Here is a 12500-nt window from a genome sequence, read left to right as displayed (position 1 = left end):
TCAAAATTCGACCTCTAGAGCACTTTCCTTGAGTATGTCTCCTCACGGAAAAGGACGTCTACCCGTGGCACTTTGGTAATGGCTCGGCAGCCTATTATAGGGGGGAGGGGTGTCATGCTGCTGAAACTCGAGTTGCCCAAAGGCTTGCTGGGCGCAATGCCAGCAAGATGCACGTTGCCTTGCCATCCCCTAGGCACACTAGCAAGCACGTTGTGGTTGTGGTGTGCCGCCGGGCTCCCCCGCCCCCCACGGAGGCACCCGCCGTTGCAACGATGGCTCGGAGCGTTACAACGAAGGAGCCAAATTTTCATATCTCATAATTGGCTCGTGAATTTTTTCTAAAATTTTGAGGGAACCTTGGTAATATTATGTGAATGCTGCACAAAAAAATCCAGGTCAAAAATCGCACGTTTGCTCCGTTTTTCATTTTTTTTGAATTTCCGGCTTTCCGGGCGGTAAAAAAATCGGCAAAAAAAATTGGCACGGTGTAAATTCACCAAATTTGGGGGATGGAAAGATCTTATTTTTCTAGAGGTTGTTGCAAAAAACGGCGTCAAAATTCGACCTCTAGAGCACTTTCCTTGAGTATGTCTCCTCACGGAAAAGGACGTCTACCCGTGGCACTTTGGTAATGGCTCGGCAGCCTATTATAGGGGGAGGGGTGTCGTGCTGCTGAAACTCGAGTTGCCCAAAGGCTTGCTGGGCGCAATGCCAGCAAGATGCACGTTGCCTTGCCATCCCCTAGGCACACTAGCAAGCACGTTGTGGTTGTGGTGTGCCGCCGGGCTCCCCCGCCCCCCACGGAGGCACCCGCCGTTGCAACGATGGCTCGGAGCGTTGCAACGGAGGAGCCAAATTTTTATATCTCAGAATTGGCTCGTGCATTTTTCGTGAAATTTTGAGGGAACCTTGGTAATATTATGTGAAGGCTGCACAAAAAAATCCAGGTCAAAAATCGCAGGTTTGCTCCGTTTTTCATTTTTTTTGAATTTCCGGCATTCCGGGCGGTAAAAAAATCGTCAAAAAAAATCCACATGGTGTAAATTCACCAAATTTGGAGGATGGAAAGATCTTATTTTTCTAGAGGTTGTTGCAAAAAACGGCGTCAAAATTCGACCTCTAGAGCACTTTCCTTTAGTATGTCTCCTCACGGAAAAGGATGTCTACTCGTGGCACTTTGGTAATGGCTCGGCAGCCTATTATAGGGGGGAGGGGTGTCGTGCTGCTGAAACTCGAGTTGCCCAAAGGCTTGCTGGGCGCAATGCCAGCAAGATGCACGTTGCCTTGCCATCCCCTAGGCACACTAGCAAGCACGTTGTGGTTGTGGTGTGTGATGCACATAAACTAGTTATGCTACGATTTAGGAAATTGCACGATCGGCAAAATTCCTTCCGGCAAGTGCACCGGTTATCGTCAAGTAAAAACTCACAATAGAGTGAGGTCGAATCCCACAAGGATTGGTTGAATGAGCAATTCGGATTAGAAGTGTGTTCTAGTTGAGCGGAATCAAGATTGAGATGAGTATTGCGGAATGTAAAATTGGCGGGAAAAGTAAATGACAAGAAATTGAAATGGCGGAATCTTAAATTGCATGAATTAAAGAGCAGAAACTAAATTGCTGAAATTAAAAGGGAATGGGGGTGTTTGCATGAATTGAGTGGCAGAATGTAAAGAGAAAGTGGAAATCAGAAATGGGGAATTCATTGGGTTATAGGAGATATTGAGATCTCCGAATCAAAACATGTTTATCTCTTCCTCAACCAATGCGTTCATTGAATTTTGCTTGGCAATCTTATATGATTGGATCCCAATCCCTTGGCTCACCAATTCTCTCTAAAAACAAACAAATTCCCAATCCCTTGGTTTAAATGTTTATAAGAAGAGATGATGCTTGATCACTGATTATACCACACAGTTTCATGAACCACAATTTGGTAGGATTACATGTCACAATATCCATCCAAACCCCAATCCAATTCACTGTGAGAAAGCTTCTCTAGCATGAATCCTCCATTCCTTTCCCAAGGTTCCGAAGGATTCCAAGTATGAGTAGTTTCTTTCCCAAGACAACTACTCAATGGAATTAGATCGAGAAGCTTTCTAACAAAATTCAAGAGAAAAGATTGAAGAAGAAGATAAACTATTATTGATTCATTGAATTACAATAGAGCTCCCTAACCCAATGAAAGGGGGTTTAGTGAGTCATAGCTCTGAATTCAATTACAAAGCAAATGAAAACTAGCTAAAAGTGAAGTAAAAGTAAAAGCGTCCTTTCTAACTTAAATTCTATCCTATTTATACACTTTCTATATTGAGCTTCAGTTGTGCTTCTTGGGCTTTGAGGCCTCTCCTTGCTTTCCTTTTGCCTTGGGTTTATGATCCATAATCTTGATGAGGTTGTTGATCCAAATTCTGTAACATTCATTGAGCCAACTTAGTGATAATCAAATAATGACACATGACTCAATAAATTGAGATTTCAAACTCATCAATCCTTCAGGCCCAATCCCATAAACCATGATATTCAATTGGGTTTCATACCAGAGTAAGTTTAAGTTATTGTTTGTGCTCAAAGAGTAACTTAAACCGCAAGATTATTGGCCCAGAAACCTTTTCCAAGAGTGGCGTTTAAGTTGCAGTTTAAGCTTAAACTGCAGCTTAAACGCCAGATACTTCCAGTGAGGCCTTTTGTAGAAGCACGTTTAAGCTTCAGTTTAAGGTTAAACTGAAGCTTAAACGTGGAAATGGAAGAAGGTAGCCCTGGAGAGTAATGTAGTCGAACACGTTTAAGCTTCAGTTTAAGGTTAAACTGAAGCTTAAACGTGGATAAAGGAAGGGCAGCCCTGGAGGTCGAACACGTTTAACCTCCAGTTTGAGGTCAAACTGGAGGTTAAACGTGGAAGCTTAGAATGGTACTGGCGTTTAAGCTCCAGTTTAGGCTTAAACTGGAACTTAAACTCCACATGTGATATTCAAGCTTCCTTTATTGATTTTGTTGCTTCCTTGCTTAGCCTCTTCTTCCCTGAAATCATCCAAACAAATGCATCAAAGTCTTGCAACATTTCATGAGAAATCTTCCATTCATAGCATTCAAGTAATATAACTAAAACTCATGGAAATTGCATCAAATTCATATTGTTTGGATGGTTCATTGCTTTGTTCTTCATTTAACCATTTTTGGTTACTTTAAGCTCAAGAAAATGCATAAAACAACTAAAACTAATAGAAAAATGCTAGTGAAACTAGCCTAAGATGCCTTGGCATCACAACACCAAACTTAATACTTGCTTGTCCCTAAGCAAGTCCTGAGTTATTTAAGAAGAAAGTATGAAACAGAAAGCAATTACATTGGCTATATTAGCAAGCATTTGAAGTTCCTCAGAAGGGTTTTATGCAGAAAGTTGCAGCATCACTTTTTCATACTTATCAGGTAAGATTATCACTTTTTCATTGCATCCATCAAACACTGCTATGGCCTCTTATTATTTTTATGTCTTTGGCACTTTTCTCTTCTTTGTTTTTCTTTTCTTTTTCTTAGAGCTTCTTTTGCTCCTTGTTTGCTTAGTGTCATGTGTTGCACAAGCCTTTGGCATTTTCTTTTTCTTATCAGTGCACTACACATATCCACTTTAGGCATTTTAGTTCACATTTCTTCTTGAGACATTGGTGCCCAGCACCTCTTTGTGTGACTAAATGTTTTGTATTTAGGTTGCTCTTGATAATGGACTTTTGGTCGATAATCCCGGGTTAGTTAACCCAAGTTACCAAGTGTTGAAACACTCCTCAGAACCTATTCATCCAAGCATATCCTTAATACATAAACACCACAGGCATTTGTCTCAGAAGTTCAAACCATTGGTACCTAGCTTATTTTCTCAATTTTTTTTTTTGCTTTTTGGTTGCCCTTTTTCAGTGGCTTTTTCTTCTTCTTTTTCTTTCTTTTTTCATGGCCAAAGACATTTATTCATCAAGATCCATAGACAGTTTTCAATTTCTACACAAAGAATGATAATTCTACACTCTAATTCTAGTGATCTGACTAAACAATCAATCATGCATACCACCACTTAATTCTACTTGATTTGTCACTAATTTAGCCAAGTTACTTTTGTTCAAACTTTTCTTTTATTTTTGGAAACAGAACAAGCATGGCAAGCACTCGTTTAAGAAGGTGAAGTTATATCCAAACATCTAGGCATTCACTTTATTCAAAGCAATAAACAGACACTCATACTAAAAAAAAATCTCCACATTCCAGAAAGATTCAACATTTACAGTTTAAACCAGAACACGCATGCTTTTGTTTGCCCTTTTTAAAGAATTATCAAGGAACAATACCACCTTGTGAAATTCCTTGTTTTCTCTTTGTTGTCAGGAAACAATTTGATTTCTCCTTCTTCTCCTAAATGTTGCTTCATGCTTTAAGATTCTTGTTTCTTTTCCTGCAAAGAGTGATGAAGTTGCTTGCTTCTCAAGCACTTGAGTGGTTAGCTCAACTATGTGTGGGTAAGTATCGGAGTCTTAGGTTGGTGTGTGAACACCAAACTTAGTCTCCCACTTACTTCTCTGTTCTTTGAATCCTTGAGTTCTCTTGGAATGAAGTTGCTACTAAGGGTTTTAAGCATTTCTGTGATTGCTTAGAATAGTTGTTCCTTTCATATAATTCAAAGGTTGTTGTGTTCAGTTGATCTTTATGGTGGAACACCAAACTTAGAGTCACACATTCCCCTTTGAATTATTGATCCATGAATTCATTTTTTGGTGTGAAACACCAAACTTAATTCTTTGCAATGCACAGAAACTACTTCACCCTTTTTATTGAAACAAATAAAAGAAACAGCAACAAGGTATTACCTCAGGTTGGGTTGCCTCCCAACAAGCGCTTCTTTAACGTCATTAGCTTGACGGTCAGCTTCCTCAGTTGAGGTGATATTTAACTTTGTCCTTCTCCTCCACATCTCCCAAGTAATGTTTGAGTCTTTGACCGTTAACAATGAAGGTTCGTTGTGACTTTTCTTCCATGATTTCTACTTGTCCATAATTGGAGACCTTGGTGACAAGGAATGGTCCAGACCACCTTGATTTTAGCTTCCCTGGAAATAGCTTCAGCCTAGAATTGTAGAGCAATACTTTTTGCCCTTCTTCAAATTTCCTTGGGGCTATGTTGCTGTCATGCTTCTTCTTAGCTCTTTCTTTGTAAATTTTGGCATTCTCATAAGCTTCCGCTCTGAATTCTTCCAACTCTTGAATTTGCAACATCCTTCTTTCTCCAGCAGCTTTGTTGTCCAAGTTCAAAAGTTTCAAGGCCCAGTATGCCTTGTGCTCCAACTCCAGTGGCAGATGGCAAGCTTTTCCATATACTAGTTGGTAAGGAGACATTCCAATTGGTGTTTTGAAAGCTGTCCTATATGCCCAAAGAGCATCATCTAGCTTAATCGACCAGTCCTTCCTTGAAGTTCCCACAGTCTTTTCCAGGATCCTTTTGAGTTCTCTGTTAGATATTTTGGCTTGCCCACTTGTCTGTGGATGGTATGGTGTGGCTACCCTGTGTTTGACTCCATATTTTAGAAGCAATACCTCTAATGGTTTGTTGCAGAAGTGGCTTCCTCCATCACTGATGATTGCTCTTGGAACCCCAAAACGGCAAAAAATGTGTTTTCTGAGGAAGTTCATGACTACCTTATTATCATTGGTTGGAGTTGCTATTGCTTCAACCCATTTGGAGACATAGTCTACTGCCACAAGAATGTAATTATTTGAGTATGAGGAGGGAAATGGTCCCATGAAATCTATCCCCCATACATCAAACAATTCAAGTTCCAGAATGAATTGTTGTGGCATTTCATTTCTTCTTGGCAGGTTCCCAGCTTTCTGGCATTCATGGCAGTGCTTCACTAATTCTTTTGCATCTTTGAAGATAGTGGGCCAATAAAAACCACACTGCAACACCTTAGCTGCTGTTCTTTCTCCTGCAAAGTGCCCTCCATAAGTGGAGCCATGGCAGTCCCATAAGACTTCCCTTCCTTCTTCCTCGGATATGCATCTTCTGAGTATGCCATCGGAACATTTTTTGAACAAGTATGGTTCGTCCCAGATGAAGTATTTGGCATCATTTACCAATTTCTTCCTTTGATGTTTGTTAAATTCCAACGGTAAACTCCCAGTGGCCTTGAAGTTTGCTATGTCTGCAAACCAGGGTGCTTTGTGAATTACCATGAGTTGTTCATCAGGAAAGCACTCATTTATATATGTGCTTTGTGTGCTTCCTTCTTCACATGGTATCCTTGATAAATGGTCTGCCACCTTGTTCTCTACACCCTTCTTGTCTTTGATTTCAATGTCAAATTCCTGCAACAAAAGAACCCATCTAATAAGTCTTAGTTTAGATTCTTGTTTAGCAAGTAAATATTTTAAAGCTGAATGATCAGTGAAGACAATGACTTTAGATCCAACGAGATAAGATCTAAATTTGTCAAATGCAAAGACTATTGCCAAGAGTTCTTTTTCAGTGGTTGTGTAATTCTTTTGGTTAGCATTCAAGACTTTACTGGCATAATAAATCACATGTACCAAATTGTCTTTCCTTTGTCCTAACACTGCCCCAATAGCAAGGTCTGATGCATCACACATCAGTTCAAAAGGTAAGTTCCAATCAGGTGGGGCAATGATAGGTGCAGAGGAAAGTTTTTGCTTCAAAAGTTCATAGGCTAGCATGCAATTTTTATCAAATACAAAGGGTATATCAGGGACAAGCAAGTTACTCAAAGGTTTGGCTATTTTAGAAAAGTCTCTAATAAACCTTCTGTAAAAACCAGCGTGTCCCAAAAAACTCCTAACTGCCTTGACATTACTTGGTGGAGGTAGTTTTTCAATGATTTCCACCTTAGCTCTGTCCACCTCCATGCCTCTATTAGAGATTTTGTGGCCAAGGACTATTCCTTCTGTGACCATGAAATGACACTTTTCCCAGTTTAATACTAGGTTAGTCTCTTGGCACCTCTTAAGCACCAAGGCAAGGTGGTGTAGGCAGCTAGGAAAAGAATCCCCAAACACAGAAAAATCGTCCATGAAGACCTCAATAAATTTTTCAATCATGTCCGAAAAGATGGACAGCATGCATCTTTGGAAAGTGGCAGGTGCATTGCACAATCCAAAGGGCATGCGTCTATAAGCAAAAACTCCATATGGACAAACAAATGATGTTTTCTCTTGATCACTAGGATCAACTACTATTTGGTTGTAGCCTGAATATCCATCCAAGAAGCAATAGTAAGCATGTCCGGCAAGCCTTTCAAGCATCTGATCCATGAATGGGAGTGGGAAATGATCCTTTCTGGTGGCTTCATTGAGCTTCCTGTAGTCTATGCACATCCTCCACCCAGTGACGGTTCTTGTGGGTATGAGTTCGTTCTTCTCATTTGGCACCACAGTTATGCCACCTTTCTTGGGAACTACATGGATGGGACTAACCCATGGGCTATCAGAAATGGGGTAGATTACCCCTGCCTGCCATAACTTCCTGACTTCCTTTTGTACCACTTCTTTCATGACGGGATTCAATCTTCTCTGAGCTTGAATGGAGGGTCTAGCATCCTCTTCTAACAAGATTTTATGCATGCATATGGATGAACTTATCCCCTTCAAATCAGCTAGGGTCCATCCAATGGCATCTTGATGAGTTTGCAGCACCTTGATCAATTCTTCTTCCTGTTCTTGGCTCAGGCAGAGCTAATGATAACAGGGTGACTCTCATCACTACCCAAGTATGCATACTTGAGATTAGGGGGCAATGCTTTGAGCTCAGGTTTTGGTGCTTCCTTTTCTTCTTTCACTCTCTCTGGCATGCTTAGCATGGTTGTGTCAGCACCCTTGATATCACTAACTTCAATATCCTTGGTGAACTCCTCCTCTGCCACTTCCTTTATTGTTTCCTCAAAAGTTTCTTGTACTGCAATGTCCACTACATCAACCCTCATGCATTCCCTTAGTGATTCTGATGGATAGCTCATTGCCTTGAATACATTAAACACCAATTTCTCATCATGTAGTCTAAGAGTGAGTTCACCCTTTTGTACATCTATGATGGCTCCAGCAGTAGCTAGGAAGGGTCTTCCCAGAATTATTGAAGCTTTGGCTTCTTCCTCCATATCTAACACCACAAAATCAGCAGGAAATATAAATTCTCCCACTTTCACCAACAAATCCTCAACTATCCCATGAGGGAATTTAAAAGTTCGATCTGCCAATTGGAGGGCCATTCTTGTTGGTTTGGCTTCCTCAATCTTCATTCTTCTCATCATTGTTAGCGACATCAAATTGATGCTGGCCCCTAAGTCACACAAGGCCTTCTCCACCATGACTTCTCCTATGATGCAGGGGATTTGGAAACTGCCTGGGTCCTTCAATTTCTGAGGCAATTTGTGCTGAATGATGGCACTGCATTCTTCAGTTAACAACACAGTTTCCTCATTTCTCCAGCTTCTCTTCTTGGTCATTAATTCTTTTAAGAATTTTGCATAGAGTGGCATTTGCTCTATTGCCTCAGCAAAGGGAATGTTGATTTGAAGCTTCTTGAAAATCTCCAAGAACCTGGAGAATTGGCCATCCTTTTCACTTTTCATCAAACGTTGAGGATAAGGTGCTTTAGGTGTGTAAGGCTTCAGGACCTCTTTTTCTTTTTCTTTTGTTGCAGACGGTGTAAAAGATTGTCCTTGTTCTTTGTCTTTCACATTTTCCTTTGCTTCATCCTCTGTGGTTTCCCTTGAGATCTCCTTTAGATTCTTTCCACTTCTGAGGGTTATGGCCTTACATTCTTCCCTTGCAATAGCCTTGGCAGCATGAGAACCGCTTGTCCCAGGGGCTTGCTTAGTCAAATACAAAATTTGATTTTCTAGCTTCTGGATGGCAGCTCCTTGGTTTTGCAAGTTAGAATTTACTTCTTCCTTAAAAGCTTTCAATTCGGTCATGTCTTGACTCATGGTTGCAAGCATTCCTTCTATCCGGTTTAATTGATCTTGAAATTGTTGGTTCGGATTAGGTTGGGTAGGTTGATTATTTTGGCCATGATATGATGGTTGGGGGTAAGTGTTTTGTGTGGCTTGGTATGATCTTTGGTTGGAGTTTTGGTATGTGGAATTGTTATGTTGGTTGTGGTTGTAAGGTTTGTGGTTTTGTGGTTGGGTTTGTTGGTTCCCCCATCCAAAGTTTGGGTGGTTTCTCCAGCCTGGGTTGTAAGTGTTGGAATGTGGATCATATGATTGCCTTTGTTGGTTTCCCACATAATTGGCCTCATCCCAATCACCTCCTTCAATGCTTACTTCCTCTTGATCTTGTGTGTGTATTGCAGCCACTTGCTTTGTTTCTAATTGCCTGGTAAGCTCTGCTAGTTGCTTGGCAAACACCTTGTTTTGGGCTAGAATTGTATCAACATGGTTCAGCTCCATGACTCCCTTAGTGTTGTGCCTTTCTGATGCATAGTAGTACTCATTCTCAGCCACTGTCTCAATCACTTCAATGGCCTCTTCCACAGTCTTTTTCCTGTTCAATGAACCTCCTGATGAATGGTCTACAGCCTTCCTTGATTCATAAGAGAGTCCATCATAGAAAATGTGCAATTGCACCCAGTCATGGAACATGTCTGGTGGGCATTTCCTTGTCAAGTCCTTGAATCTCTCCCATGCCTCGTAGAGAGTTTCACCATCTTGTTGTCTAAAAGTTTGAACCTCAGATCGAAGCCTATTGACCTTTTGTGGGGGGTAGAAACGTGCCAGAAACTTGCTTTCCACCTCATCCCATGTTGTTAGACTCCCCCTTGGGAATGATTCCAGCCACTTAGCTGCTTTGTCCCTAAGTGAAAATGGGAACAAAAGCAGTTTATAGGCATCTTCCTGGACTCCATTGGACTTCACAGTGTCACAAATTCTCAGGAATTTTGTGAGATGTTGGTTGGGATCTTCATTAGCACTCCCACCAAATGAACAATGATTCTCCACAAGTGATATTAGCTGTGGCTTGAGCTCAAAATTGTTGGCCTGAATGGGTGGTTTCTGGATGCTACTACCACAATTCCCAGAGGTTGGGTTTATGTATGAACTAAGAACCCTCCTCTCAGGAATGGCATGGTTTCCATCAGCTCTCTCATGGTTGTGAACTTCTCTATCCATGTTGAGATCTAAAGCTTCCTCAAAATTGTCCTCAGATTCTCCTTCAGATTCCTCTTCTCCCACTACTCTCTTCCCTCTTGCTTCCCTTCTCAGTCTATGAAGGGTCCTCTCTGGTTCGGTATATGGAGGAGTTGATGTCTCTCCTCTCCTACCTGTCATACAAGAACACAGCACAGGCACAAACAAGTGAAATACTCTTGGTTAATGGAAGAGTATGGTTAGAGCAATTGAGGAATTAATTCAAACAGTTAGTGAGTCAGTGAGTTAGTTGCTTGAATTTAAAGGCATAAAGAAAGAAAGCATGTAACCGAGTGTAGAAATTAAAATTCAACAAGTAACTTGAACAGAATTAACAAAGCAAGAGAAAATTGCTCAATCTAGTTAGCTTCCAATTGGAGAATTGTCAATCGAAAACCAATCCCCGGCAACGGCGCCGTAAACTTGATGCACATAAACTAGTTATGCTACGATTTAGGAAATTGCACGATCGGCAAAATTCCTTCCGGCAAGTGCACCGGTTATCGTCAAGTAAAAACTCACAATAGAGTGAGGTCGAATCCCACAAGGATTGGTTGAATGAGCAATTCGGATTAGAAGTGTGTTCTAGTTGAGCGGAATCAAGATTGAGATGAGTATTGCGGAATGTAAAATTGGCGGGAAAAGTAAATGACAAGAAATTGAAATGGCGGAATCTTAAATTGCATGAATTAAAGAGCAGAAACTAAATTGCTGAAATTAAAAGGGAATGGGGGTGTTTGCATGAATTGAGTGGCAGAATGTAAAGAGAAAGTGGAAATCAGAAATGGGGAATTCATTGGGTTATAGGAGATATTGAGATCTCCGAATCAAAACATGTTTATCTCTTCCTCAACCAATGCGTTCATTGAATTTTGCTTGGCAATCTTATATGATTGGATCCCAATCCCTTGGCTCACCAATTCTCTCTAAAAACAAACAAATTCCCAATCCCTTGGTTTAAATGTTTATAAGAAGAGATGATACTTGATCACTGATTATACCACACAGTTTCATGAACCACAATTTGGTAGGATTACATGTCACAATATCCATCCAAACCCCAATCCAATTCACTGTGAGAAAGCTTCTCTAGCATGAATCCTCCATTCCTTTCCCAAGGTTCCGAAGGATTCCAAGTATGAGTAGTTTCTTTCCCAAGACAACTACTCAATGGAATTAGATCGAGAAGCTTTCTAACAAAATTCAAGAGAAAAGATTGAAGAAGAAGATAAACTATTATTGATTCATTGAATTACAATAGAGCTCCCTAACCCAATGAAAGGGGGTTTAGTGAGTCATAGCTCTGAATTCAATTACAAAGCAAATGAAAACTAGCTAAAAGTGAAGTAAAAGTAAAAGCGTCCTTTCTAACTTAAATTCTATCCTATTTATACACTTTCTATATTGAGCTTCAGTTGTGCTTCTTGGGCTTTGAGGCCTCTCCTTGCTTTCCTTTTGCCTTGGGTTTATGATCCATAATCTTGATGAGGTTGTTGATCCAAATTCTGTAACATTCATTGAGCCAACTTAGTGATAATCAAATAATGACACATGACTCAATAAATTGAGATTTCAAACTCATCAATCCTTCAGGCCCAATCCCATAAACCATGATATTCAATTGGGTTTCATACCAGAGTAAGTTTAAGTTATTGTTTGTGCTCAAAGAGTAACTTAAACTGCAAGATTATTGGCCCAGAAACCTTTTCCAAGAGTGGCGTTTAAGTTGCAGTTTAAGCTTAAACTGCAGCTTAAACGCCAGATACTTCTAGTGAGGCCTTTTGTAGAAGCACGTTTAAGCTTCAGTTTAAGGTTAAACTGAAGCTTAAACGTGGAAATGGAAGAAGGTAGCCCTGGAGAGTAATGTAGTCGAACACGTTTAAGCTTCAGTTTAAGGTTAAACTGAAGCTTAAACGTGGATAAAGGAAGGGCAGCCCTGGAGGTCGAACACGTTTAACCTCCAGTTTGAGGTCAAACTGGAGGTTAAACGTGGAAGCTTAGAATGGTACTGGCGTTTAAGCTCCAGTTTAGGCTTAAACTGGAACTTAAACTCCACATGTGATATTCAAGCTTCCTTTCTTGATTTTGTTGCTTCCTTGCTTAGCCTCTTCTTCCCTGAAATCATCCAAACAAATGCATCAAAGTCTTGCAACATTTCATGAGAAATCGTCCATTCATAGCATTCAAGTAATATAACTAAAACTCATGGAAATTGCATCAAATTCATATTGTTTGGATGGTTCATTGCTTTGTTCTTCATTTAACCATTTTTGGTTACTTTAAGCTCAAGAAAATGCATAAAACAACTAAAACTAACAG

General features: G+C 40.4%; 1 non-coding gene across 1 annotated transcript; it reads left to right on the top strand.

Annotated features, from left to right (window-relative positions):
- The first annotated feature begins 9633 nt into the window (after nt 1-9633).
- LOC148562071 (small nucleolar RNA R71) lies at nt 9634-9737 on the top strand. The gene has a single exon (XR_015886449.1). It is a non-coding gene; the product is annotated as a small nucleolar RNA R71 (small nucleolar RNA).
- The last annotated feature ends 2763 nt before the right edge of the window (nt 9738-12500 follow it).

The sequence above is a fragment of the Arachis ipaensis genome, chromosome B6 (genome assembly GCF_059453495.1).
Source record: "Arachis ipaensis isolate K30076 ecotype BB chromosome B6, ASM5945349v1, whole genome shotgun sequence".
NCBI classification, from domain to species: domain Eukaryota; kingdom Viridiplantae; phylum Streptophyta; class Magnoliopsida; order Fabales; family Fabaceae; genus Arachis; species Arachis ipaensis.
The sequence above is the reverse complement of the archived record's forward strand: the minus strand, read 5'-3'. Positions and strand labels throughout refer to the sequence as shown.